General features: G+C 45.0%; 18 non-coding genes across 18 annotated transcripts; all 18 read right to left on the minus strand.

Moving 5' to 3' along the window:
• Positions 1 to 359: 359 nt before the first annotated feature.
• Positions 360 to 550, minus strand: LOC141218096 (U2 spliceosomal RNA). Its single transcript, XR_012286858.1, has one exon. It is a non-coding gene; the product is annotated as a U2 spliceosomal RNA (small nuclear RNA).
• A 1,121-nt stretch (positions 551 to 1,671) lies between these two features.
• On the minus strand, positions 1,672 to 1,862 carry LOC141217870 (U2 spliceosomal RNA). The gene has a single exon (XR_012286641.1). It is a non-coding gene; the product is annotated as a U2 spliceosomal RNA (small nuclear RNA).
• A 1,123-nt stretch (positions 1,863 to 2,985) lies between these two features.
• Positions 2,986 to 3,176, minus strand: LOC141217882 (U2 spliceosomal RNA). The gene has a single exon (XR_012286652.1). It is a non-coding gene; the product is annotated as a U2 spliceosomal RNA (small nuclear RNA).
• Positions 3,177 to 4,302: 1,126 nt separating this feature from the next.
• LOC141217893 (U2 spliceosomal RNA) lies at positions 4,303 to 4,493 on the minus strand. The gene has a single exon (XR_012286664.1). It is a non-coding gene; the product is annotated as a U2 spliceosomal RNA (small nuclear RNA).
• A 1,123-nt stretch (positions 4,494 to 5,616) lies between these two features.
• On the minus strand, positions 5,617 to 5,807 carry LOC141217906 (U2 spliceosomal RNA). Its single transcript, XR_012286676.1, has one exon. It is a non-coding gene; the product is annotated as a U2 spliceosomal RNA (small nuclear RNA).
• Positions 5,808 to 6,933: 1,126 nt separating this feature from the next.
• Positions 6,934 to 7,124, minus strand: LOC141217917 (U2 spliceosomal RNA). The gene has a single exon (XR_012286687.1). It is a non-coding gene; the product is annotated as a U2 spliceosomal RNA (small nuclear RNA).
• A 1,126-nt stretch (positions 7,125 to 8,250) lies between these two features.
• Positions 8,251 to 8,441, minus strand: LOC141217929 (U2 spliceosomal RNA). The gene has a single exon (XR_012286698.1). It is a non-coding gene; the product is annotated as a U2 spliceosomal RNA (small nuclear RNA).
• Positions 8,442 to 9,563: 1,122 nt separating this feature from the next.
• On the minus strand, positions 9,564 to 9,754 carry LOC141217940 (U2 spliceosomal RNA). The gene has a single exon (XR_012286709.1). It is a non-coding gene; the product is annotated as a U2 spliceosomal RNA (small nuclear RNA).
• A 1,121-nt stretch (positions 9,755 to 10,875) lies between these two features.
• On the minus strand, positions 10,876 to 11,066 carry LOC141217952 (U2 spliceosomal RNA). Its single transcript, XR_012286721.1, has one exon. It is a non-coding gene; the product is annotated as a U2 spliceosomal RNA (small nuclear RNA).
• Positions 11,067 to 12,187: 1,121 nt separating this feature from the next.
• LOC141217964 (U2 spliceosomal RNA) lies at positions 12,188 to 12,378 on the minus strand. The gene has a single exon (XR_012286732.1). It is a non-coding gene; the product is annotated as a U2 spliceosomal RNA (small nuclear RNA).
• A 1,121-nt stretch (positions 12,379 to 13,499) lies between these two features.
• Positions 13,500 to 13,690, minus strand: LOC141218293 (U2 spliceosomal RNA). Its single transcript, XR_012287047.1, has one exon. It is a non-coding gene; the product is annotated as a U2 spliceosomal RNA (small nuclear RNA).
• Positions 13,691 to 14,810: 1,120 nt separating this feature from the next.
• On the minus strand, positions 14,811 to 15,001 carry LOC141217976 (U2 spliceosomal RNA). The gene has a single exon (XR_012286743.1). It is a non-coding gene; the product is annotated as a U2 spliceosomal RNA (small nuclear RNA).
• A 1,120-nt stretch (positions 15,002 to 16,121) lies between these two features.
• LOC141217987 (U2 spliceosomal RNA) lies at positions 16,122 to 16,312 on the minus strand. The gene has a single exon (XR_012286754.1). It is a non-coding gene; the product is annotated as a U2 spliceosomal RNA (small nuclear RNA).
• Positions 16,313 to 17,431: 1,119 nt separating this feature from the next.
• Positions 17,432 to 17,622, minus strand: LOC141217999 (U2 spliceosomal RNA). Its single transcript, XR_012286765.1, has one exon. It is a non-coding gene; the product is annotated as a U2 spliceosomal RNA (small nuclear RNA).
• A 1,120-nt stretch (positions 17,623 to 18,742) lies between these two features.
• LOC141218010 (U2 spliceosomal RNA) lies at positions 18,743 to 18,933 on the minus strand. Its single transcript, XR_012286776.1, has one exon. It is a non-coding gene; the product is annotated as a U2 spliceosomal RNA (small nuclear RNA).
• A 1,122-nt stretch (positions 18,934 to 20,055) lies between these two features.
• On the minus strand, positions 20,056 to 20,246 carry LOC141218023 (U2 spliceosomal RNA). Its single transcript, XR_012286788.1, has one exon. It is a non-coding gene; the product is annotated as a U2 spliceosomal RNA (small nuclear RNA).
• A 1,120-nt stretch (positions 20,247 to 21,366) lies between these two features.
• LOC141218034 (U2 spliceosomal RNA) lies at positions 21,367 to 21,557 on the minus strand. The gene has a single exon (XR_012286799.1). It is a non-coding gene; the product is annotated as a U2 spliceosomal RNA (small nuclear RNA).
• Positions 21,558 to 22,675: 1,118 nt separating this feature from the next.
• On the minus strand, positions 22,676 to 22,865 carry LOC141218305 (U2 spliceosomal RNA). Its single transcript, XR_012287060.1, has one exon. It is a non-coding gene; the product is annotated as a U2 spliceosomal RNA (small nuclear RNA).
• Between the last annotated feature and the right edge of the window lie 151 nt (positions 22,866 to 23,016).

Consider the following 23,016-nt stretch of genomic DNA (forward strand, 5'->3'; position numbering starts at 1 on the left):
GTGTGCAACAATATACTGAAAGGTCAATTATATTGTGCAGCTTATCTCACCACCTGTAGTTATTTAGGTGAAAGCTCCAAAATGCTTGCCTAATATGTCTGTTTATCCAAAAGGAAGTATAGAGGGAGAGCTAGATAGATAGCATTGCATTACATTACATTACATGGCAATGCAATGCACAGTTGCTGAAGTTGAACCAAAATGAGCTTGTCATCTGGCTTCTGCAACTTTTAACATGAAAAATCCAATGAGGAGAAGAAAAGCAAAGCCAAAGAGTCCATCCCAAAATCCGACAAACAAGCAAAATGAACAAAAAGCATTGAATTCAATTCTTTCTGATTTTAGAAACTGCATTAAAGGAGGGGTGCACCGGTCCTGGAGATACTGCAATACCAGGTCAATGCGTGGAGTGGACAGAGCAAGCTCTTTTTCCATCTCCCTGTTCTAAAAATCCATTTAATATATGGTCCCCAGATAGGGGACGTATCAGATATTAAACTGATAAGAACAGATACTACACTTGATCTTAGCCAAAAGGCCGAGAAGCGATAACCAGAATTGGTTTCCGACTACGGTGCCACCCAAGGATTCTGAAAAGTCCATTTGTGGAGATGGCCACCTGGACTCCCGTTAAGAAGACATGCTGTCAACCTCTAGATCCCTCACATGCCTGCACTTTTCGGCTTGCTGCTGCTGCAATCCACGCGTTTTAGATCTGCATAACTCCACCTCTTTTAGCACAGTACCCTCAACCCCCGGCTGTTCCCACCCGCATCAACACCGTTGGAAGGGAGGAGAACCAATTAAGGCGGGGGGGGGGGGTGGAACGAGCAGCTGTCTACCCTTAGCAGGAGGGTTGCTGATTAATTACCTCTCCTGCTGCTGCTGCTGCTGGCTGTCCAGCAGCAGACTGAAGGTGGCTGCTGCTGTGCGCAGGTATATAAAGGCTCAGAGCCTATTATGACACGCGCAGCCAGCGTTCCATTGCCACATTCCGTCTACTGCAGGCGGGATACCTGGATGGCTGAATGTCACTGAGAAGCTCACAGAGACCGCCATAAGCAACAGTTTAAAAGAATGCCACAGACTAATCAACCAAACTTTTTGGGTTGGTTTCTCTTTTATAGTCTGCAGGCATTAAATGAAGAAGTCAGTGTTCCAGCAGAGGGAGACAACGTTTCAGAAAAGGCATTGTAGCAAACCAAAAAAGAAATTTTAAGCGCAGCAGAGTAACCAGCTCACATACCTGTTAGCTCAGGTGAGTTTAAAAGGCTGCTGTTGATAACAAGGGCATTTGCTAAATAGATGGTGTGTGTGCAACAATATACTGAAAGGTCAATTATATTGTGCAGCTTATCTCACCACCTGTAGTTATTTAGGTGAAAGCTCCAAAATGCTTGCCTAATATGTCTGTTTATCCAAAAGGAAGTATAGAGGGAGAGCTAGATAGATAGCATTGCATTACATTACATTACATGGCAATGCAATGCACAGTTGCTGAAGTTGAACCAAAATGAGCTTGTCATCTGGCTTCTGCAACTTTTAACATGAAAAATCCAATGAGGAGAAGAAAAGCAAAGCCAAAGAGTCCATCCCAAAATCCGACAAACAAGCAAAATGAACAAAAAGCATTGAATTCAATTCTTTCTGATTTTAGAAACTGCATTAAAGAAGGGGTGCACCGGTCCTGGAGATACTGCAATACCAGGTCAATGCGTGGAGTGGACAGAGCAAGCTCTTTTTCCATCTCCCTGTTCTAAAAATCCATTTAATATATGGTCCCCAGATAGGGGACGTATCAGATATTAAACTGATAAGAACAGATACTACACTTGATCTTAGCCAAAAGGCCGAGAAGCGATAACCAGAATTGGTTTCCGACTACGGTGCCACCCAAGGATTCTGAAAAGTCCATTTGTGGAGATGGCCACCTGGACTCTCGTTAAGAAGACATGCTGTCAACCTCTAGATCCCTCACATGCCTGCACTTTTCGGCTTGCTGCTGCTGCAATCCACGCGTTTTAGATCTGCATAACTCCACCTCTTTTAGCACAGTACCCTCAACCCCCGGCTGTTCCCACCCGCCTCAACACCGTTGGAAGGGAGGAGAACCAATTAAGGCGGGGGGGGGGGGGTGGAACGAGCAGCTGTCTACCCTTAGCAGGAGGGTTGCTGATTAATTACCTCTCCTGCTGCTGCTGCTGCTGGCTGTCCAGCAGCAGACTGAAGGTGGCTGCTGCTGTGCGCAGGTATATAAAGGCTCAGAGCCTATTATGACACGCGCAGCCAGCGTTCCATTGCCACATTCCGTCTACTGCAGGCGGGATACCTGGATGGCTGAATGTCACTGAGAAGCTCACAGAGACCGCCATAAGCAACAGTTTAAAAGAATGCCACAGACTAATCAACCAAACTTTTTGGGTTGGTTTCTCTTTTATAGTCTGCAGGCATTAAATGAAAGAAGTCAGTGTTCCAGCAGAGGGAGACAACGTTTCAGAAAAGGCATTGTAGCAAACCAAAAAAGAAATTTTAAGCGCAGCAGAGTAACCAGCTCACATACCTGTTAGCTCAGGTGAGTTTAAAAGGCTGCTGTTGATAACAAGGGCATTTGCTAAATAGATGGTGTGTGTGCAACAATATACTGAAAGGTCAATTATATTGTGCAGCTTATCTCACCACCTGTAGTTATTTAGGTGAAAGCTCCAAAATGCTTGCCTAATATGTTTGTTTATCCAAAAGGAAGTATAGAGGGAGAGCTAGATAGATAGCATTGCATTACATTACATTACATGGCAATGCAATGCACAGTTGCTGAAGTTGAACCAAAATGAGCTTGTCATCTGGCTTCTGCAACTTTTAACATGAAAAATCCAATGAGGAGAAGAAAAGCAAAGCCAAAGAGTCCATCCCAAAATCCGACAAACAAGCAAAATGAACAAAAAGCATTGAATTCAATTCTTTCTGATTTTAGAAACTGCATTAAAGAAGGGGTGCACCGGTCCTGGAGATACTGCAATACCAGGTCAATGCGTGGAGTGGACAGAGCAAGCTCTTTTTCCATCTCCCTGTTCTAAAAATCCATTTAATATATGGTCCCCAGATAGGGGACGTATCAGATATTAAACTGATAAGAACAGATACTACACTTGATCTTAGCCAAAAGGCCGAGAAGCGATAACCAGAATTGGTTTCCGACTACGGTGCCACCCAAGGATTCTGAAAAGTCCATTTGTGGAGATGGCCACCTGGACTCTCGTTAAGAAGACATGCTGTCAACCTCTAGATCCCTCACATGCCTGCACTTTTCGGCTTGCTGCTGCTGCAATCCACGAGTTTTAGATCTGCATAACTCCACCTCTTTTAGCACAGTACCCTCAACCCCCGGCTGTTCCCACCCGCCTCAACACCGTTGGAAGGGAGGAGAACCAATTAAGGTGGGGGGGGGGGCGGGGTGGAACGAGCAGCTGTCTACCCTTAGCAGGAGGGTTGCTGATTAATTACCTCTCCTGCTGCTGCTGCTGCTGGCTGTCCAGCAGCAGACTGAAGGTGGCTGCTGCTGTGCGCAGGTATATAAAGGCTCAGAGCCTATTATGACACGCGCAGCCAGCGTTCCATTGCCACATTCCGTCTACTGCAGGCGGGATACCTGGATGGCTGAATGTCACTGAGAAGCTCACAGAGACCGCCATAAGCAACAGTTTAAAAGAATGCCACAGACTAATCAACCAAACTCTTTGGGTTGGTTTCTCTTTTATAGTCTGCAGGCATTAAATGAAAGAAGTCAGTGTTCCAGCAGAGGGAGACAACGTTTCAGAAAAGGCATTGTAGCAAACCAAAAAAGAAATTTTAAGCGCAGCAGAGTAACCAGCTCACATACCTGTTAGCTCAGGTGAGTTTAAAAGGCTGCTGTTGATAACAAGGGCATTTGCTAAATAGATGGTGTGTGTGCAACAATATACTGAAAGGTCAATTATATTGTGCAGCTTATCTCACCACCTGTAGTTATTTAGGTGAAAGCTCCAAAATGCTTGCCTAATATGTTTGTTTATCCAAAAGGAAGTATAGAGGGAGAGCTAGATAGATAGCATTGCATTACATTACATTACATGGCAATGCAATGCACAGTTGCTGAAGTTGAACCAAAATGAGCTTGTCATCTGGCTTCTGCAACTTTTAACATGAAAAATCCAATGAGGAGAAGAAAAGCAAAGCCAAAGAGTCCATCCCAAAATCCGACAAAAAAGCAAAATGAACAAAAAGCATTGAATTCAATTCTTTCTGATTTTAGAAACTGCATTAAAGAAGGGGTGCACCGGTCCTGGAGATACTGCAATACCAGGTCAATGCGTGGAGTGGACAGAGCAAGCTCTTTTTCCATCTCCCTGTTCTAAAAATCCATTTAATATATGGTCCCCAGATAGGGGACGTATCAGATATTAAACTGATAAGAACAGATACTACACTTGATCTTAGCCAAAAGGCCGAGAAGCGATAACCAGAATTGGTTTCCGACTACGGTGCCACCCAAGGATTCTGAAAAGTCCATTTGTGGAGATGGCCACCTGGACTCTCGTTAAGAAGACATGCTGTCAACCTCTAGATCCCTCACATGCCTGCACTTTTCGGCTTGCTGCTGCTGCAATCCACGCGTTTTAGATCTGCATAACTCCACCTCTTTTAGCACAGTACCCTCAACCCCCGGCTGTTCCCACCCGCCTCAACACCGTTGGAAGGGAGGAGAACCAATTAAGGCGGGGGGGGGGGGGTGGAACGAGCAGCTGTCTACCCTTAGCAGGAGGGTTGCTGATTAATTACCTCTCCTGCTGCTGCTGCTGCTGGCTGTCCAGCAGCAGACTGAAGGTGGCTGCTGCTGTGCGCAGGTATATAAAGGCTCAGAGCCTATTATGACACGCGCAGCCAGCGTTCCATTGCCACATTCCGTCTACTGCAGGCGGGATACCTGGATGGCTGAATGTCACTGAGAAGCTCACAGAGACCGCCATAAGCAACAGTTTAAAAGAATGCCACAGACTAATCAACCAAACTTTTTGGGTTGGTTTCTCTTTTATAGTCTGCAGGCATTAAATGAAAGAAGTCAGTGTTCCAGCAGAGGGAGACAACGTTTCAGAAAAGGCATTGTAGCAAACCAAAAAAGAAATTTTAAGCGCAGCAGAGTAACCAGCTCACATACCTGTTAGCTCAGGTGAGTTTAAAAGGCTGCTGTTGATAACAAGGGCATTTGCTAAATAGATGGTGTGTGTGCAACAATATACTGAAAGGTCAATTATATTGTGCAGCTTATCTCACCACCTGTAGTTATTTAGGTGAAAGCTCCAAAATGCTTGCCTAATATGTTTGTTTATCCAAAAGGAAGTATAGAGGGAGAGCTAGATAGATAGCATTGCATTACATTACATTACATGGCAATGCAATGCACAGTTGCTGAAGTTGAACCAAAATGAGCTTGTCATCTGGCTTCTGCAACTTTTAACATGAAAAATCCAATGAGGAGAAGAAAAGCAAAGCCAAAGAGTCCATCCCAAAATCCGACAAACAAGCAAAATGAACAAAAAGCATTGAATTCAATTCTTTCTGATTTTAGAAACTGCATTAAAGAAGGGGTGCACCGGTCCTGGAGATACTGCAATACCAGGTCAATGCGTGGAGTGGACAGAGCAAGCTCTTTTTCCATCTCCCTGTTCTAAAAATCCATTTAATATATGGTCCCCAGATAGGGGACGTATCAGATATTAAACTGATAAGAACAGATACTACACTTGATCTTAGCCAAAAGGCCGAGAAGCGATAACCAGAATTGGTTTCCGACTACGGTGCCACCCAAGGATTCTGAAAAGTCCATTTGTGGAGATGGCCACCTGGACTCTCGTTAAGAAGACATGCTGTCAACCTCTAGATCCCTCACATGCCTGCACTTTTCGGCTTGCTGCTGCTGCAATCCACGAGTTTTAGATCTGCATAACTCCACCTCTTTTAGCACAGTACCCTCAACCCCCGGCTGTTCCCACCCGCCTCAACACCGTTGGAAGGGAGGAGAACCAATTAAGGTGGGGGGGGGGGCGGGGTGGAACGAGCAGCTGTCTACCCTTAGCAGGAGGGTTGCTGATTAATTACCTCTCCTGCTGCTGCTGCTGCTGGCTGTCCAGCAGCAGACTGAAGGTGGCTGCTGCTGTGCGCAGGTATATAAAGGCTCAGAGCCTATTATGACACGCGCAGCCAGCGTTCCATTGCCACATTCCGTCTACTGCAGGCGGGATACCTGGATGGCTGAATGTCACTGAGAAGCTCACAGAGACCGCCATAAGCAACAGTTTAAAAGAATGCCACAGACTAATCAACCAAACTCTTTGGGTTGGTTTCTCTTTTATAGTCTGCAGGCATTAAATGAAAGAAGTCAGTGTTCCAGCAGAGGGAGACAACGTTTCAGAAAAGGCATTGTAGCAAACCAAAAAAGAAATTTTAAGCGCAGCAGAGTAACCAGCTCACATACCTGTTAGCTCAGGTGAGTTTAAAAGGCTGCTGTTGATAACAAGGGCATTTGCTAAATAGATGGTGTGTGTGCAACAATATACTGAAAGGTCAATTATATTGTGCAGCTTATCTCACCACCTGTAGTTATTTAGGTGAAAGCTCCAAAATGCTTGCCTAATATGTTTGTTTATCCAAAAGGAAGTATAGAGGGAGAGCTAGATAGATAGCATTGCATTACATTACATTACATGGCAATGCAATGCACAGTTGCTGAAGTTGAACCAAAATGAGCTTGTCATCTGGCTTCTGCAACTTTTAACATGAAAAATCCAATGAGGAGAAGAAAAGCAAAGCCAAAGAGTCCATCCCAAAATCCGACAAACAAGCAAAATGAACAAAAAGCATTGAATTCAATTCTTTCTGATTTTAGAAACTGCATTAAAGAAGGGGTGCACCGGTCCTGGAGATACTGCAATACCAGGTCAATGCGTGGAGTGGACAGAGCAAGCTCTTTTTCCATCTCCCTGTTCTAAAAATCCATTTAATATATGGTCCCCAGATAGGGGACGTATCAGATATTAAACTGATAAGAACAGATACTACACTTGATCTTAGCCAAAAGGCCGAGAAGCGATAACCAGAATTGGTTTCCGACTACGGTGCCACCCAAGGATTCTGAAAAGTCCATTTGTGGAGATGGCCACCTGGACTCTCGTTAAGAAGACATGCTGTCAACCTCTAGATCCCTCACATGCCTGCACTTTTCGGCTTGCTGCTGCTGCAATCCACGAGTTTTAGATCTGCATAACTCCACCTCTTTTAGCACAGTACCCTCAACCCCCGGCTGTTCCCACCCGCCTCAACACCGTTGGAAGGGAGGAGAACCAATTAAGGTGGGGGGGGGGGCGGGGTGGAACGAGCAGCTGTCTACCCTTAGCAGGAGGGTTGCTGATTAATTACCTCTCCTGCTGCTGCTGCTGCTGGCTGTCCAGCAGCAGACTGAAGGTGGCTGCTGCTGTGCGCAGGTATATAAAGGCTCAGAGCCTATTATGACACGCGCAGCCAGCGTTCCATTGCCACATTCCGTCTACTGCAGGCGGGATACCTGGATGGCTGAATGTCACTGAGAAGCTCACAGAGACCGCCATAAGCAACAGTTTAAAAGAATGCCACAGACTAATCAACCAAACTCTTTGGGTTGGTTTCTCTTTTATAGTCTGCAGGCATTAAATGAAAGAAGTCAGTGTTCCAGCAGAGGGAGACAACGTTTCAGAAAAGGCATTGTAGCAAACCAAAAAAGAAATTTTAAGCGCAGCAGAGTAACCAGCTCACATACCTGTTAGCTCAGGTGAGTTTAAAAGGCTGCTGTTGATAACAAGGGCATTTGCTAAATAGATGGTGTGTGTGCAACAATATACTGAAAGGTCAATTATATTGTGCAGCTTATCTCACCACCTGTAGTTATTTAGGTGAAAGCTCCAAAATGCTTGCCTAATATGTTTGTTTATCCAAAAGGAAGTATAGAGGGAGAGCTAGATAGATAGCATTGCATTACATTACATTACATGGCAATGCAATGCACAGTTGCTGAAGTTGAACCAAAATGAGCTTGTCATCTGGCTTCTGCAACTTTTAACATGAAAAATCCAATGAGGAGAAGAAAAGCAAAGCCAAAGAGTCCATCCCAAAATCCGACAAAAAAGCAAAATGAACAAAAAGCATTGAATTCAATTCTTTCTGATTTTAGAAACTGCATTAAAGAAGGGGTGCACCGGTCCTGGAGATACTGCAATACCAGGTCAATGCGTGGAGTGGACAGAGCAAGCTCTTTTTCCATCTCCCTGTTCTAAAAATCCATTTAATATATGGTCCCCAGATAGGGGACGTATCAGATATTAAACTGATAAGAACAGATACTACACTTGATCTTAGCCAAAAGGCCGAGAAGCGATAACCAGAATTGGTTTTCGACTACGGTGCCACCCAAGGATTCTGAAAAGTCCATTTGTGGAGATGGCCACCTGGACTCCCGTTAAGAAGACATGCTGTCAACCTCTAGATCCCTCACATGCCTGCACTTTTCGGCTTGCTGCTGCTGCAATCCACGCGTTTTAGATCTGCATAACTCCACCTCTTTTAGCACAGTACCCTCAACCCCCGGCTGTTCCCACCCGCATCAACACCGTTGGAAGGGAGGAGAACCAATTAAGGCGGGGGGGGGGGGTGGAACGAGCAGCTGTCTACCCTTAGCAGGAGGGTTGCTGATTAATTACCTCTCCTGCTGCTGCTGCTGCTGGCTGTCCAGCAGCAGACTGAAGGTGGCTGCTGCTGTGCGCAGGTATATAAAGGCTCAGAGCCTATTATGACACGCGCAGCCAGCGTTCCATTGCCACATTCCGTCTACTGCAGGCGGGATACCTGGATGGCTGAATGTCACTGAGAAGCTCACAGAGACCGCCATAAGCAACAGTTTAAAAGAATGCCACAGACTAATCAACCAAACTTTTTGGGTTGGTTTCTCTTTTATAGTCTGCAGGCATTAAATGAAAGAAGTCAGTGTTCCAGCAGAGGGAGACAACGTTTCAGAAAAGGCATTGTAGCAAACCAAAAAAGAAATTTTAAGCGCAGCAGAGTAACCAGCTCACATACCTGTTAGCTCAGGTGAGTTTAAAAGGCTGCTGTTGATAACAAGGGCATTTGCTAAATAGATGGTGTGTGTGCAACAATATACTGAAAGGTCAATTATATTGTGCAGCTTATCTCACCACCTGTAGTTATTTAGGTGAAAGCTCCAAAATGCTTGCCTAATATGTCTGTTTATCCATAAGGAAGTATAGAGGGAGAGCTAGATAGATAGCATTGCATTACATTACATTACATGGCAATGCAATGCACAGTTGCTGAAGTTGAACCAAAATGAGCTTGTCATCTGGCTTCTGCAACTTTTAACACGAAAAATCCAATGAGGAGAAGAAAAGCAAAGCCAAAGAGTCCATCCCAAAATCCGACAAACAAGCAAAATGAACAAAAAGCATTGAATTCAATTCTTTCTGATTTTAGAAACTGCATTAAAGAAGGGGTGCACCGGTCCTGGAGATACTGCAATACCAGGTCAATGCGTGGAGTGGACAGAGCAAGCTCTTTTTCCATCTCCCTGTTCTAAAAATCCATTTAATATATGGTCCCCAGATAGGGGACGTATCAGATATTAAACTGATAAGAACAGATACTACACTTGATCTTAGCCAAAAGGCCGAGAAGCGATAACCAGAATTGGTTTCCGACTACGGTGCCACCCAAGGATTCTGAAAAGTCCATTTGTGGAGATGGCCACCTGGACTCTCGTTAAGAAGACATGCTGTCAACCTCTAGATCCCTCACATGCCTGCACTTTTCGGCTTGCTGCTGCTGCAATCCACGCGTTTTAGATCTGCATAACTCCACCTCTTTTAGCACAGTACCCTCAACCCCCGGCTGTTCCCACCCGCCTCAACACCGTTGGAAGGGAGGAGAACCAATTAAGGCGGGGGGGGGGGGTGTGGAACGAGCAGCTGTCTACCCTTAGCAGGAGGGTTGCTGATTAATTACCTCTCCTGCTGCTGCTGCTGGCTGTCCAGCAGCAGACTGAAGGTGGCTGCTGCTGTGCGCAGATATATAAAGGCTCAGAGCCTATTATGACACGCGCAGCCAGCGTTCCATTGCCACATTCCGTCTACTGCAGGCGGGATACCTGGATGGCTGAATGTCACTGAGAAGCTCACAGAGACCGCCATAAGCAACAGTTTAAAAGAATGCCACAGACTAATCAACCAAACTTTTTGGGTTGGTTTCTCTTTTATAGTCTGCAGGCATTAAATGAAAGAAGTCAGTGTTCCAGCAGAGGGAGACAACGTTTCAGAAAAGGCATTGTAGCAAACCAAAAAAGAAATTTTAAGCGCAGCAGAGTAACCAGCTCACATACCTGTTAGCTCAGGTGAGTTTAAAAGGCTGCTGTTGATAACAAGGGCATTTGCTAAATAGATGGTGTGTGTGCAACAATATACTGAAAGGTCAATTATATTGTGCAGCTTGTCTCACCACCTGTAGTTATTTAGGTGAAAGCTCCAAAATGCTTGCCTAATATGTCTGTTTATCCAAAAGGAAGTATAGAGGGAGAGCTAGATAGATAGCATTGCATTACATTACATTACATGGCAATGCAATGCACAGTTGCTGAAGTTGAACCAAAATGAGCTTGTCATCTGGCTTCTGCAACTTTTAACATGAAAAATCCAATGAGGAGAAGAAAAGCAAAGCCAAAGAGTCCATCCCAAAATCCGACAAACAAGCAAAATGAACAAAAAGCATTGAATTCAATTCTTTCTGATTTTAGAAACTGCATTAAAGAAGGGGTGCACCGGTCCTGGAGATACTGCAATACCAGGTCAATGCGTGGAGTGGACAGAGCAAGCTCTTTTTCCATCTCCCTGTTCTAAAAATCCATTTAATATATGGTCCCCAGATAGGGGACGTATCAGATATTAAACTGATAAGAACAGATACTACACTTGATCTTAGCCAAAAGGCCGAGAAGCGATAACCAGAATTGGTTTCCGACTACGGTGCCACCCAAGGATTCTGAAAAGTCCATTTGTGGAGATGGCCACCTGGACTCCCGTTAAGAAGACATGCTGTCAACCTCTAGATCCCTCACATGCCTGCACTTTTCGGCTTGCTGCTGCTGCAATCCACGCGTTTTAGATCTGCATAACTCCACCTCTTTTAGCACAGTACCCTCAACCCCCGGCTGTTCCCACCCGCCTCAACACCGTTGGAAGGGAGGAGAACCAATTAAGGCGGGGGGGGGGGTGGAACGAGCAGCTGCCTACCCTTAGCAGGAGGGTTGCTGATTAATTACCTCTCCTGCTGCTGCTGCTGCTGGCTGTCCAGCAGCAGACTGAAGGTGGCTGCTGCTGTGCGCAGGTATATAAAGGCTCAGAGCCTATTATGACACGCGCAGCCAGCGTTCCATTGCCACATTCCGTCTACTGCAGGCGGGATACCTGGATGGCTGAATGTCACTGAGAAGCTCACAGAGACCGCCATAAGCAACAGTTTAAAAGAATGCCACAGACTAATCAACCAAACTTTTTGGGTTGGTTTCTCTTTTATAGTCTGCAGGCATTAAATGAAAGAAGTCAGTGTTCCAGCAGAGGGAGACAACGTTTCAGAAAAGGCATTGTAGCAAACCAAAAAAGAAATTTTAAGCGCAGCAGAGTAACCAGCTCACATACCTGTTAGCTCAGGTGAGTTTAAAAGGCTGCTGTTGATAACAAGGGCATTTGCTAAATAGATGGTGTGTGTGCAACAATATACTGAAAGGTCAATTATATTGTGCAGCTTATCTCACCACCTGTAGTTATTTAGGTGAAAGCTCCAAAATGCTTGCCTAATATGTCTGTTTATCCAAAAGGAAGTATAGAGGGAGAGCTAGATAGATAGCATTGCATTACATTACATTACATGGCAATGCAATGCACAGTTGCTGAAGTTGAACCAAAATGAGCTTGTCATCTGGCTTCTGCAACTTTTAACATGAAAAATCCAATGAGGAGAAGAAAAGCAAAGCCAAAGAGTCCATCCCAAAATCCGACAAACAAGCAAAATGAACAAAAAGCATTGAATTCAATTCTTTCTGATTTTAGAAACTGCATTAAAGAAGGGGTGCACCGGTCCTGGAGATACTGCAATACCAGGTCAATGCGTGGAGTGGACAGAGCAAGCTCTTTTTCCATCTCCCTGTTCTAAAAATCCATTTAATATATGGTCCCCAGATAGGGGACGTATCAGATATTAAACTGATAAGAACAGATACTACACTTGATCTTAGCCAAAAGGCCGAGAAGCGATAACCAGAATTGGTTTCCGACTACGGTGCCACCCAAGGATTCTGAAAAGTCCATTTGTGGAGATGGCCACCTGGACTCCCGTTAAGAAGACAAGCTGTCAACCTCTAGATCCCTCACATGCCTGCACTTTTCGGCTTGCTGCTGCTGCAATCCACGCGTTTTAGATCTGCATAACTCCACCTCTTTTAGCACAGTACCCTCAACCCCCGGCTGTTCCCACCCGCCTCAACACCGTTGGAAGGGAGGAGAACCAATTAAGGCGGGGGGGGGGGTGGAACGAGCAGCTGTCTACCCTTAGCAGGAGGGTTGCTGATTAATTACCTCTCCTGCTGCTGCTGCTGCTGGCTGTCCAGCAGCAGACTGAAGGTGGCTGCTGCTGTGCGCAGGTATATAAAGGCTCAGAGCCTATTATGACACGCGCAGCCAGCGTTCCATTGCCACATTCCGTCTACTGCAGGCGGGATACCTGGATGGCTGAATGTCACTGAGAAGCTCACAGAGACCGCCATAAGCAACAGTTTAAAAGAATGCCACAGACTAATCAACCAAACTTTTTGGGTTGGTTTCTCTTTTATAGTCTGCAGGCATTAAATGAAAGAAGTCAGTGTTCCAGCAGAGGGAGACAACGTTTCAGAAAAGGCATTGTAGCAAACCAAAAAAGAAATTTTAAGCGCAGCAGAGTAACCAGCTCACATACCTGTTAGCTCAGGTGAGTTTAAAAGGCTGCTGTTGATAACAAGGGCATTTGCTAAATAGATGGTGTGTGTGCAACAATATACTGAAAGGTCAATTATATTGTGCAGCTTATCTCACCACCTGTAGTTATTTAGGTGAAAGCTCCAAAATGCTTGCCTAATATGTCTGTTTATCCAAAAGGAAGTATAGAGGGAGAGCTAGATAGATAGCATTGCATTACATTACATTACATGGCAATGCAATGCACAGTTGCTGAAGTTGAACCAAAATGAGCTTGTCATCTGGCTTCTGCAACTTTTAACATGAAAAATCCAATGAGGAGAAGAAAAGCAAAGCCAAAGAGTCCATCCCAAAATCCGACAAACAAGCAAAATGAACAAAAAGCATTGAATTCAATTCTTTCTGATTTTAGAAACTGCATTAAAGAAGGGGTGTCCCGGTCCTGGAGATACTGCAATACCAGGTCAATGCGTGGAGTGGACAGAGCAAGCTCTTTTTCCATCTCCCTGTTCTAAAAATCCATTTAATATATGGTCCCCAGATAGGGGACGTATCAGATATTAAACTGATAAGAACAGATACTACACTTGATCTTAGCCAAAAGGCCGAGAAGCGATAACCAGAATTGGTTTCCGACTACGGTGCCACCCAAGGATTCTGAAAAGTCCATTTGTGGAGATGGCCACCTGGACTCCCGTTAAGAAGACATGCTGTCAACCTCTAGATCCCTCACATGCCTGCACTTTTCGGCTTGCTGCTTCTGCAATCCACGCGTTTTAGATCTGCATAACTCCACCTCTTTTAGCACAGTACCCTCAACCCCCGGCTGTTCCCACCCGCCTCAACACCGTTGGAAGGGAGGAGAACCAATTAAGGCGGGGGGGGGGTGGAACGAGCAGCTGTCTACCCTTAGCAGGAGGGTTGCTGATTAATTACCTCTCCTGCTGCTGCTGCTGCTGGCTGTCCAGCAGCAGACTGAAGGTGGCTGCTGCTGTGCGCAGGTATATAAAGGCTCAGAGCCTATTATGACACGCGCAGCCAGCGTTCCATTGCCACATTCCGTCTACTGCAGGCGGGATACCTGGATGGCTGAATGTCACTGAGAAGCTCACAGAGACCGCCATAAGCAACAGTTTAAAAGAATGCCACAGACTAATCAACCAAACTTTTTGGGTTGGTTTATCTTTTATAGTCTGCAGGCATTAAATGAAAGAAGTCAGTGTTCCAGCAGAGGGAGACAACGTTTCAGAAAAGGCATTGTAGCAAACCAAAAAAGAAATTTTAAGCGCAGCAGAGTAACCAGCTCACATACCTGTTAGCTCAGGTGAGTTTAAAAGTCTGCTGTTGATAACAAGGGCATTTGCTAAATAGATGGTGTGTGTGCAACAATATACTGAAAGGTCAATTATATTGTGCAGCTTATCTCACCACCTGTAGTTATTTAGGTGAAAGCTCCAAAATGCTTGCCTAATATGTCTGTTTATCCAAAAGGAAGTATAGAGGGAGAGCTAGATAGATAGCATTGCATTACATTACATTACATGGCAATGCAATGCACAGTTGCTGAAGTTGAACCAAAATGAGCTTGTCATCTGGCTTCTGCAACTTTTAACATGAAAAATCCAATGAGGAGAAGAAAAGCAAAGCCAAAGAGTCCATCCCAAAATCCGACAAACAAGCAAAATGAACAAAAAGCATTGAATTCAATTCTTTCTGATTTTAGAAACTGCATTAAAGAAGGGGTGCACCGGTCCTGGAGATACTGCAATACCAGGTCAATGCGTGGAGTGGACAGAGCAAGCTCTTTTTCCATCTCCCTGTTCTAAAAATCCATTTAATATATGGTCCCCAGATAGGGGACGTATCAGATATTAAACTGATAAGAACAGATACTACACTTGATCTTAGCCAAAAGGCCGAGAAGCGATAACCAGAATTGGTTTCCGACTACGGTGCAACCCAAGGATTCTGAAAAGTCCATTTGTGGAGATGGCCACCTGGACTCCCGTTAAGAAGACATGCTGTCAACCTCTAGATCCCTCACATGCCTGCACTTTTCGGCTTGCTGCTGCTGCAATCCACGCGTTTTAGATCTGCATAACTCCACCTCTTTTAGCACAGTACCCTCAACCCCCGGCTGTTCCCACCCGCCTCAACACCGTTGGAAGGGAGGAGAACCAATTAAGGCGGGGGGGGGGTGGAACGAGCAGCTGTCTACCCTTAGCAGGAGGGTTGCTGATTAATTACCTCTCCTGCTGCTGCTGCTGCTGGCTGTCCAGCAGCAGACTGAAGGTGGCTGCTGCTGTGCGCAGGTATATAAAGGCTCAGAGCCTATTATGACACGCGCAGCCAGCGTTCCATTGCCACATTCCGTCTACTGCAGGCGGGATACCTGGATGGCTGAATGTCACTGAGAAGCTCACAGAGACCGCCATAAACAACAGTTTAAAAGAATGCCACAGACTAATCAACCAAACTTTTTGGGTTGGTTTCTCTTTTATAGTCTGCAGGCATTAAATGAAAGAAGTCAGTGTTCCAGCAGAGGGAGACAACGTTTCAGAAAAGGCATTGTAGCAAACCAAAAAAGAAATTTTAAGCGCAGCAGAGTAACCAGCTCACATACCTGTTAGCTCAGGTGAGTTTAAAAGGCTGCTGTTGATAACAAGGGCATTTGCTAAATAGATGGTGTGTGTGCAACAATATACTGAAAGGTCAATTATATTGTGCAGCTTATCTCACCACCTGTAGTTATTTAGGTGAAAGCTCCAAAATGCTTGCCTAATATGTCTGTTTATCCAAAAGGAAGTATAGAGGGAGAGCTAGATAGATAGCATTGCATTACATTACATTACATGGCAATGCAATGCACAGTTGCTGAAGTTGAACCAAAATGAGCTTGTCATCTGGCTTCTGCAACTTTTAACATGAAAAATCCAATGAGGAGAAGAAAAGCAAAGCCAAAGAGTCCATCCCAAAATCCGACAAACAAGCAAAATGAACAAAAAGCATTGAATTCAATTCTTTCTGATTTTAGAAACTGCATTAAAGAAGGGGTGCACCGGTCCTGGAGATACTGCAATACCAGGTCAATGCGTGGAGTGGACAGAGCAAGCTCTTTTTCCATCTCCCTGTTCTAAAAATCCATTTAATATATGGTCCCCAGATAGGGGACGTATCAGATATTAAACTGATAAGAACAGATACTACACTTGATCTTAGCCAAAAGGCCGAGAAGCGATAACCAGAATTGGTTTCCGACTACGGTGCAACCCAAGGATTCTGAAAAGTCCATTTGTGGAGATGGCCACCTGGACTCCCGTTAAGAAGACATGCTGTCAACCTCTAGATCCCTCACATGCCTGCACTTTTCGGCTTGCTGCTGCTGCAATCCACGCGTTTTAGATCTGCATAACTCCACCTCTTTTAGCACAGTACCCTCAACCTTCGGCTGTTCCCACCCGCCTCAACACCGTTGGAAGGGAGGAGAACCAATTAAGGCGGGGGGGGGTGGAACGAGCAGCTGTCTACCCTTAGCAGGAGGGTTGCTGATTAATTACCTCTCCTGCTGCTGCTGCTGCTGGCTGTCCAGCAGCAGACTGAAGGTGGCTGCTGCTGTGCGCAGGTATATAAAGGCTCAGAGCCTATTATGACACGCGCAGCCAGCGTTCCATTGCCACATTCCGTCTACTGCACACGGGATACCTGGATGGCTGAATGTCACTGAGAAGCTCACAGAGACCGCCATAAGCAACAGTTTAAAAGAATGCCACAGACTAATCAACCAAACTTTTTGGGTTGGTTTCTCTTTTATAGTCTGCAGGCATTAAATGAAAGAAGTCAGTGTTCCAGCAGAGGGAGACAACGTTTCAGAAAAGGCATTGTAGCAAACCAAAAAAGAAATTTTAAGCGCAGCAGAGTAACCAGCTCACATACCTGTTAGCTCAGGTGAGTTTAAAAGGCTGCTGTTGATAACAAGGGCATTTGCTAAATAGATGGTGTGTGTGCAACAATATACTGAAAGGTCAATTATATTGTGCAGCTTATCTCACCACCTGTAGTTATTTAGGTGAAAGCTCCAAAATGCTTGCCTAATATGTCTGTTTATCCAAAAGGAAGTATAGAGGGAGAGCTAGATAGATAGCATTGCATTACATTACATTACATGGCAATGCAATGCACAGTTGCTGAAGTTGAACCAAAATGAGCTTGTCATCTGGCTTCTGCAACTTTTAACATGAAAAATCCAATGAGGAGAAGAAAAGCAAAGCCAAAGAGTCCATCCCAAAATCCGACAAACAAGCAAAATGAACAAAAAGCATTGAATTCAATTCTTTCTGATTTTAGAAACTGCATTAAAGAAGGGGTGCACCGGTCCTGGAGATACTGCAATACCAGGTCAATGCGTGGAGTGGACAGAGCAAGCTCTTTTTCCATCTCCCTGTTCTAAAAATCCATTTAATATATGGTCCCCAGATAGGGGACGTATCAGATATTAAACTGATAAGAACAGATACTACACTTGATCTTAGCCAAAAGGCCGAGAAGCGATAACCAGAATTGGTTTCCGACTACGGTGCCACCCAAGGATTCTGAAAAGTCCATTTGTGGAGATGGCCACCTGGACTCCCGTTAAGAAGACATGCTGTCAACCTCTAGATCCCTCACATGCCTGCACTTTTCGGCTTGCTGCTGCTGCAATCCACGCGTTTTAGATCTGCATAACTCCACCTCTTTTAGCACAGTACCCTCAACCCCCGGCTGTTCCCACCCGCCTCAACACCGTTGGAAGGGAGGAGAACCAATTAAGGCGGGGGGGGGGTGGAACGAGCAGCTGTCTACCCTTAGCAGGAGGGTTGCTGATTAATTACCTCTCCTGCTGCTGCTGCTGCTGGCTGTCCAGCAGCAGACTGAAGGTGGCTGCTGCTGTGCGCAGGTATATAAAGGCTCAGAGCCTATTATGACACGCGCAGCCAGCGTTCCATTGCCACATTCCGTCTACTGCAGGCGGGATACCTGGATGGCTGAATGTCACTGAGAAGCTCACAGAGACCGCCATAAGCAACAGTTTAAAAGAATGCCACAGACTAATCAACCAAACTTTTTGGGTTGGTTTCTCTTTTATAGTCTGCAGGCATTAAATGAAAGAAGTCAGTGTTCCAGCAGAGGGAGACAACGTTTCAGAAAAGGCATTGTAGCAAACCAAAAAAGAAATTTTAAGCGCAGCAGAGTAACCAGCTCACATACCTGTTAGCTCAGGTGAGTTTAAAAGGCTGCTGTTGATAACAAGGGCATTTGCTAAATAGATGGTGTGTGTGCAACAATATACTGAAAGGTCAATTATATTGTGCAGCTTATCTCACCACCTGTAGTTATTTAGGTGAAAGCTCCAAAATGCTTGCCTAATATGTCTGTTTATCCAAAAGGAAGTATAGAGGGAGAGCTAGATAGATAGCATTGCATTACATTACATTACATGGCAATGCAATGCACAGTTGCTGAAGTTGAACCAAAATGAGCTTGTCATCTGGCTTCTGCAACTTTTAACATGAAAAATCCAATGAGGAGAAGAAAAGCAAAGCCAAAGAGTCCATCCCAAAATCCGACAAACAAGCAAAATGAACAAAAAGCATTGAATTCAATTCTTTCTGATTTTAGAAACTGCATTAAAGAAGGGGTGCACCGGTCCTGGAGATACTGCAATACCAGGTCAATGCGTGGAGTGGACAGAGCAAGCTCTTTTTCCATCTCCCTGTTCTAAAAATCCATTTAATATATGGTCCCCAGATAGGGGACGTATCAGATATTAAACTGATAAGAACAGATACTACACTTGATCTTAGCCAAAAGGCCGAGAAGCGATAACCAGAATTGGTTTCCGACTACGGTGCCACCCAAGGATTCTGAAAAGTCCATTTGTGGAGATGGCCACCTGGACTCCCGTTAAGAAGACATGCTGTCAACCTCTAGATCCCTCACATGCCTGCACTTTTCGGCTTGCTGCTGCTGCAATCCACGCGTTTTAGATCTGCATAACTCCACCTCTTTTAGCACAGTACCCTCAACCCCCGGCTGTTCCCACCCGCCTCAACACCGTTGGAAGGGAGGAGAACCAATTAAGGCGGGGGGGGGGGGTGGAACGAGCAGCTGTCTACCCTTAGCAGGAGGGTTGCTGATTAATTACCTCTCCTGCTGCTGCTGCTGCTGGCTGTCCAGCAGCAGACTGAAGGTGGCTGCTGCTGTGTGCAGGTATATAAAGGCTCAGAGCCTATTATGACACGCGCAGCCAGCGTTCCATTGCCACATTCCGTCTACTGCAGGCGGGATACCTGGATGGCTGAATGTCACTGAGAAGCTCACAGAGACCGCCATAAGCAACAGTTTAAAAGAATGCCACAGACTAATCAACCAAACTTTTTGGGTTGGTTTCTCTTTTATAGTCTGCAGGCATTAAATGAAAGAAGTCAGTGTTCCAGCAGAGGGAGACAACGTTTCAGAAAAGGCATTGTAGCAAACCAAAAAAGAAATTTTAAGCGCAGCAGAGTAACCAGCTCACATACCTGTTAGCTCAGGTGAGTTTAAAAGGCTGCTGTTGATAACAAGGGCATTTGCTAAATAGATGGTGTGTGTGCAACAATATACTGAAAGGTCAATTATATTGTGCAGCTTATCTCACCACCTGTAGTTATTTAGGTGAAAGCTCCAAAATGCTTGCCTAATATGTCTGTTTATCCAAAAGGAAGTATAGAGGGAGAGCTAGATAGATAGCATTGCATTACATTACATTACATGGCAATGCAATGCACAGTTGCTGAAGTTGAACCAAAATGAGCTTGTCATCTGGCTTCTGCAACTTTTAACATGAAAAATCCAATGAGGAGAAGAAAAGCAAAGCCAAAGAGTCCATCCCAAAATCCGACAAACAAGCAAAATGAACAAAAAGCATTGAATTCAATTCTTTCTGATTTTAGAAACTGCATTAAAGAAGGGGTGCACCGGTCCTGGAGATACTGCAATACCAGGTCAATGCGTGGAGTGGACAGAGCAAGCTCTTTTTCCATCTCCCTGTTCTAAAAATCCATTTAATATATGGTCCCCAGATAGGGGACGTATCAGATATTAAACTGATAAGAACAGATACTACACTTGATCTTAGCCAAAAGGCCGAGAAGCGATAACCAGAATTGGTTTCCGACTACGGTGCCACCCAAGGATTCTGAAAAGTCCATTTGTGGAGATGGCCACCTGGACTCCCGTTAAGAAGACATGCTGTCAACCTCTAGATCCCTCACATGCCTGCACTTTTCGGCTTGCTGCTGCTGCAATCCACGCGTTTTAGATCTGCATAACTCCACCTCTTTTAGCACAGTACCCTCAACCCCCGGCTGTTCCCACCCGCCTCAACACCGTTGGAAGGGAGGAGAACCAATTAAGGCGGGGGGGGGGTGGAACGAGCAGCTGTCTACCCTTAGCAGGAGGGTTGCTGATTAATTACCTCTCCTGCTGCTGCTGCTGCTGGCTGTCCAGCAGCAGACTGAAGGTGGCTGCTGCTGTGCGCAGGTATATAAAGGCTCAGAGCCTATTATGACACGCGCAGCCAGCGTTCCATTGCCACATTCCGTCTACTGCAGGCGGGATACCTGGATGGCTGAATGTCACTGAGAAGCTCACAGAGACCGCCATAAGCAACAGTTTAAAAGAATGCCACAGACTAATCAACCAAACTTTTTGGGTTGGTTTCTCTTTTATAGTCTGCAGGCATTAAATGAAAGAAGTCAGTGTTCCAGCAGAGGGAGACAACGTTTCAGAAAAGGCATTGTAGCAAACCAAAAAAGAAATTTTAAGCGCAGCAGAGTAACCAGCTCACATACCTGTTAGCTCAGGTGAGTTTAAAAGGCTGCTGTTGATAACAAGGGCATTTGCTAAATAGATGGTGTGTGTGCAACAATATACTGAAAGGTCAATTATATTGTGCAGCTTATCTCACCACCTGTAGTTATTTAGGTGAAAGCTCCAAAATGCTTGCCTAATATGTCTGTTTATCCAAAAGGAAGTATAGAGGGAGAGCTAGATAGATAGCATTGCATTACATTACATTACATGGCAATGCAATGCACAGTTGCTGAAGTTGAACCAAAATGAGCTTGTCATCTGGCTTCTGCAACTTTTAACATGAAAAATCCAATGAGGAGAAGAAAAGCAAAGCCAAAGAGTCCATCCCAAAATCCGACAAACAAGCAAAATGAACAAAAAGCATTGAATTCAATTCTTTCTGATTTTAGAAACTGCATTAAAGAAGGGGTGCACCGGTCCTGGAGATACTGCAATACCAGGTCAATGCGTGGAGTGGACAGAGCAAGCTCTTTTTCCATCTCCCTGTTCTAAAAATCCATTTAATATATGGTCCCCAGATAGGGGACGTATCAGATATTAAACTGATAAGAACAGATACTACACTTGATCTTAGCCAAAAGGCCGAGAAGCGATAACCAGAATTGGTTTCCGACTACGGTGCCACCCAAGGATTCTGAAAAGTCCATTTGTGGAGATGGCCACCTGGACTCCCGTTAAGAAGACATGCTGTCAACCTCTAGATCCCTCACATGCCTGCACTTTTCGGCTTGCTGCTGCTGCAATCCACGCGTTTTAGATCTGCATAACTCCACCTCTTTTAGCACAGTACCCTCAACCCCCGGCTGTTCCCACCCGCCTCAACACCGTTGGAAGGGAGGAGAACCAATTAAGGCGGGGGGGGGGGTGGAACGAGCAGCTGTCTACCCTTAGCAGGAGGGTTGCTGATTAATTACCTCTCCTGCTGCTGCTGCTGGCTGTCCAGCAGCAGACTGAAGGTGGCTGCTGCTGTGCGCAGGTATATAAAGGCTCAGAGCCTATTATGACACGCGCAGCCAGCGTTCCATTGCCACATTCCATCTACTGCAGGCGGGATACCTGGATGGCTGAATGTCACTGAGAAGCTCACAGAGACCGCCATAAGCAACAGTTTAAAAGAATGCCACAGACTAATCAACCAAACTTTTTGGGTTGGTTTCTCTTTTATAGTCTGCAGGCATTAAATGAAAGAAGTCAGTGTTCCAGCAGAGGGAGACAACGTTTCAGAAAAGGCATTGTAGCAAACCAAAAAAGAAATTTTAAGCGCAGCAGAGTAACCAGCTCACATACCTGTTAGCTCAGGTGAGTTTAAAAGGCTGCTGTTGATAACAAGGGCATTTGCTAAATAGATGGTGTGTGTGCAACAATATACTGAAAGGTCAATTATATTGTGCAGCTTATCTCACCACCTGTAGTTATTTAGGTGAAAGCTCCAAAATGCTTGCCTAATATGTCTGTTTATCCAAAAGGAAGTATAGAGGGAGAGCTAGATAGATAGCATTGCATTACATTACATTACATGGCAATGCAATGCACAGTTGCTGAAGTTGAACCAAAATGAGCTTGTCATCTGGCTTCTGCAACTTTTAACATGAAAAATCCAATGAGGAGAAGAAAAGCAAAGCCAAAGAGTCCATCCCAAAATCCGACAAACAAGCAAAATGAACAAAAAGCATTGAATTCAATTCTTTCTGATTTTAGAAACTGCATTAAAGAAGGGGTGCACCGGTCCTGGAGATACTGCAATACCAGGTCAATGCGTGGAGTGGACAGAGCAAGCTCTTTTTCCATCTCCCTGTTCTAAAAATCCATTTAATATATGGTCCCCAGATAGGGGACGTATCAGATATTAAACTGATAAAACAGATACTACACTTGATCTTAGCCAAAAGGCCGAGAAGCGATAACCAGAATTGGTTTCCGACTACGGTGCCACCCAAGGATTCTGAAAAGTCCATTTGTGGAGATGGCCACCTGGACTCCCGTTAAGAAGACATGCTGTCAACCTCTAGATCCCTCACATGCCTGCACTTTTCGGCTTGCTGCTGCTGCAATC

This window comes from Phyllobates terribilis, unplaced genomic scaffold (genome assembly GCF_046119375.1).
Source record: "Phyllobates terribilis strain yellow unplaced genomic scaffold, ASM4611937v1 Scaffold_249__1_contigs__length_2872098, whole genome shotgun sequence".
Lineage (NCBI taxonomy): Eukaryota > Metazoa > Chordata > Amphibia > Anura > Dendrobatidae > Phyllobates > Phyllobates terribilis.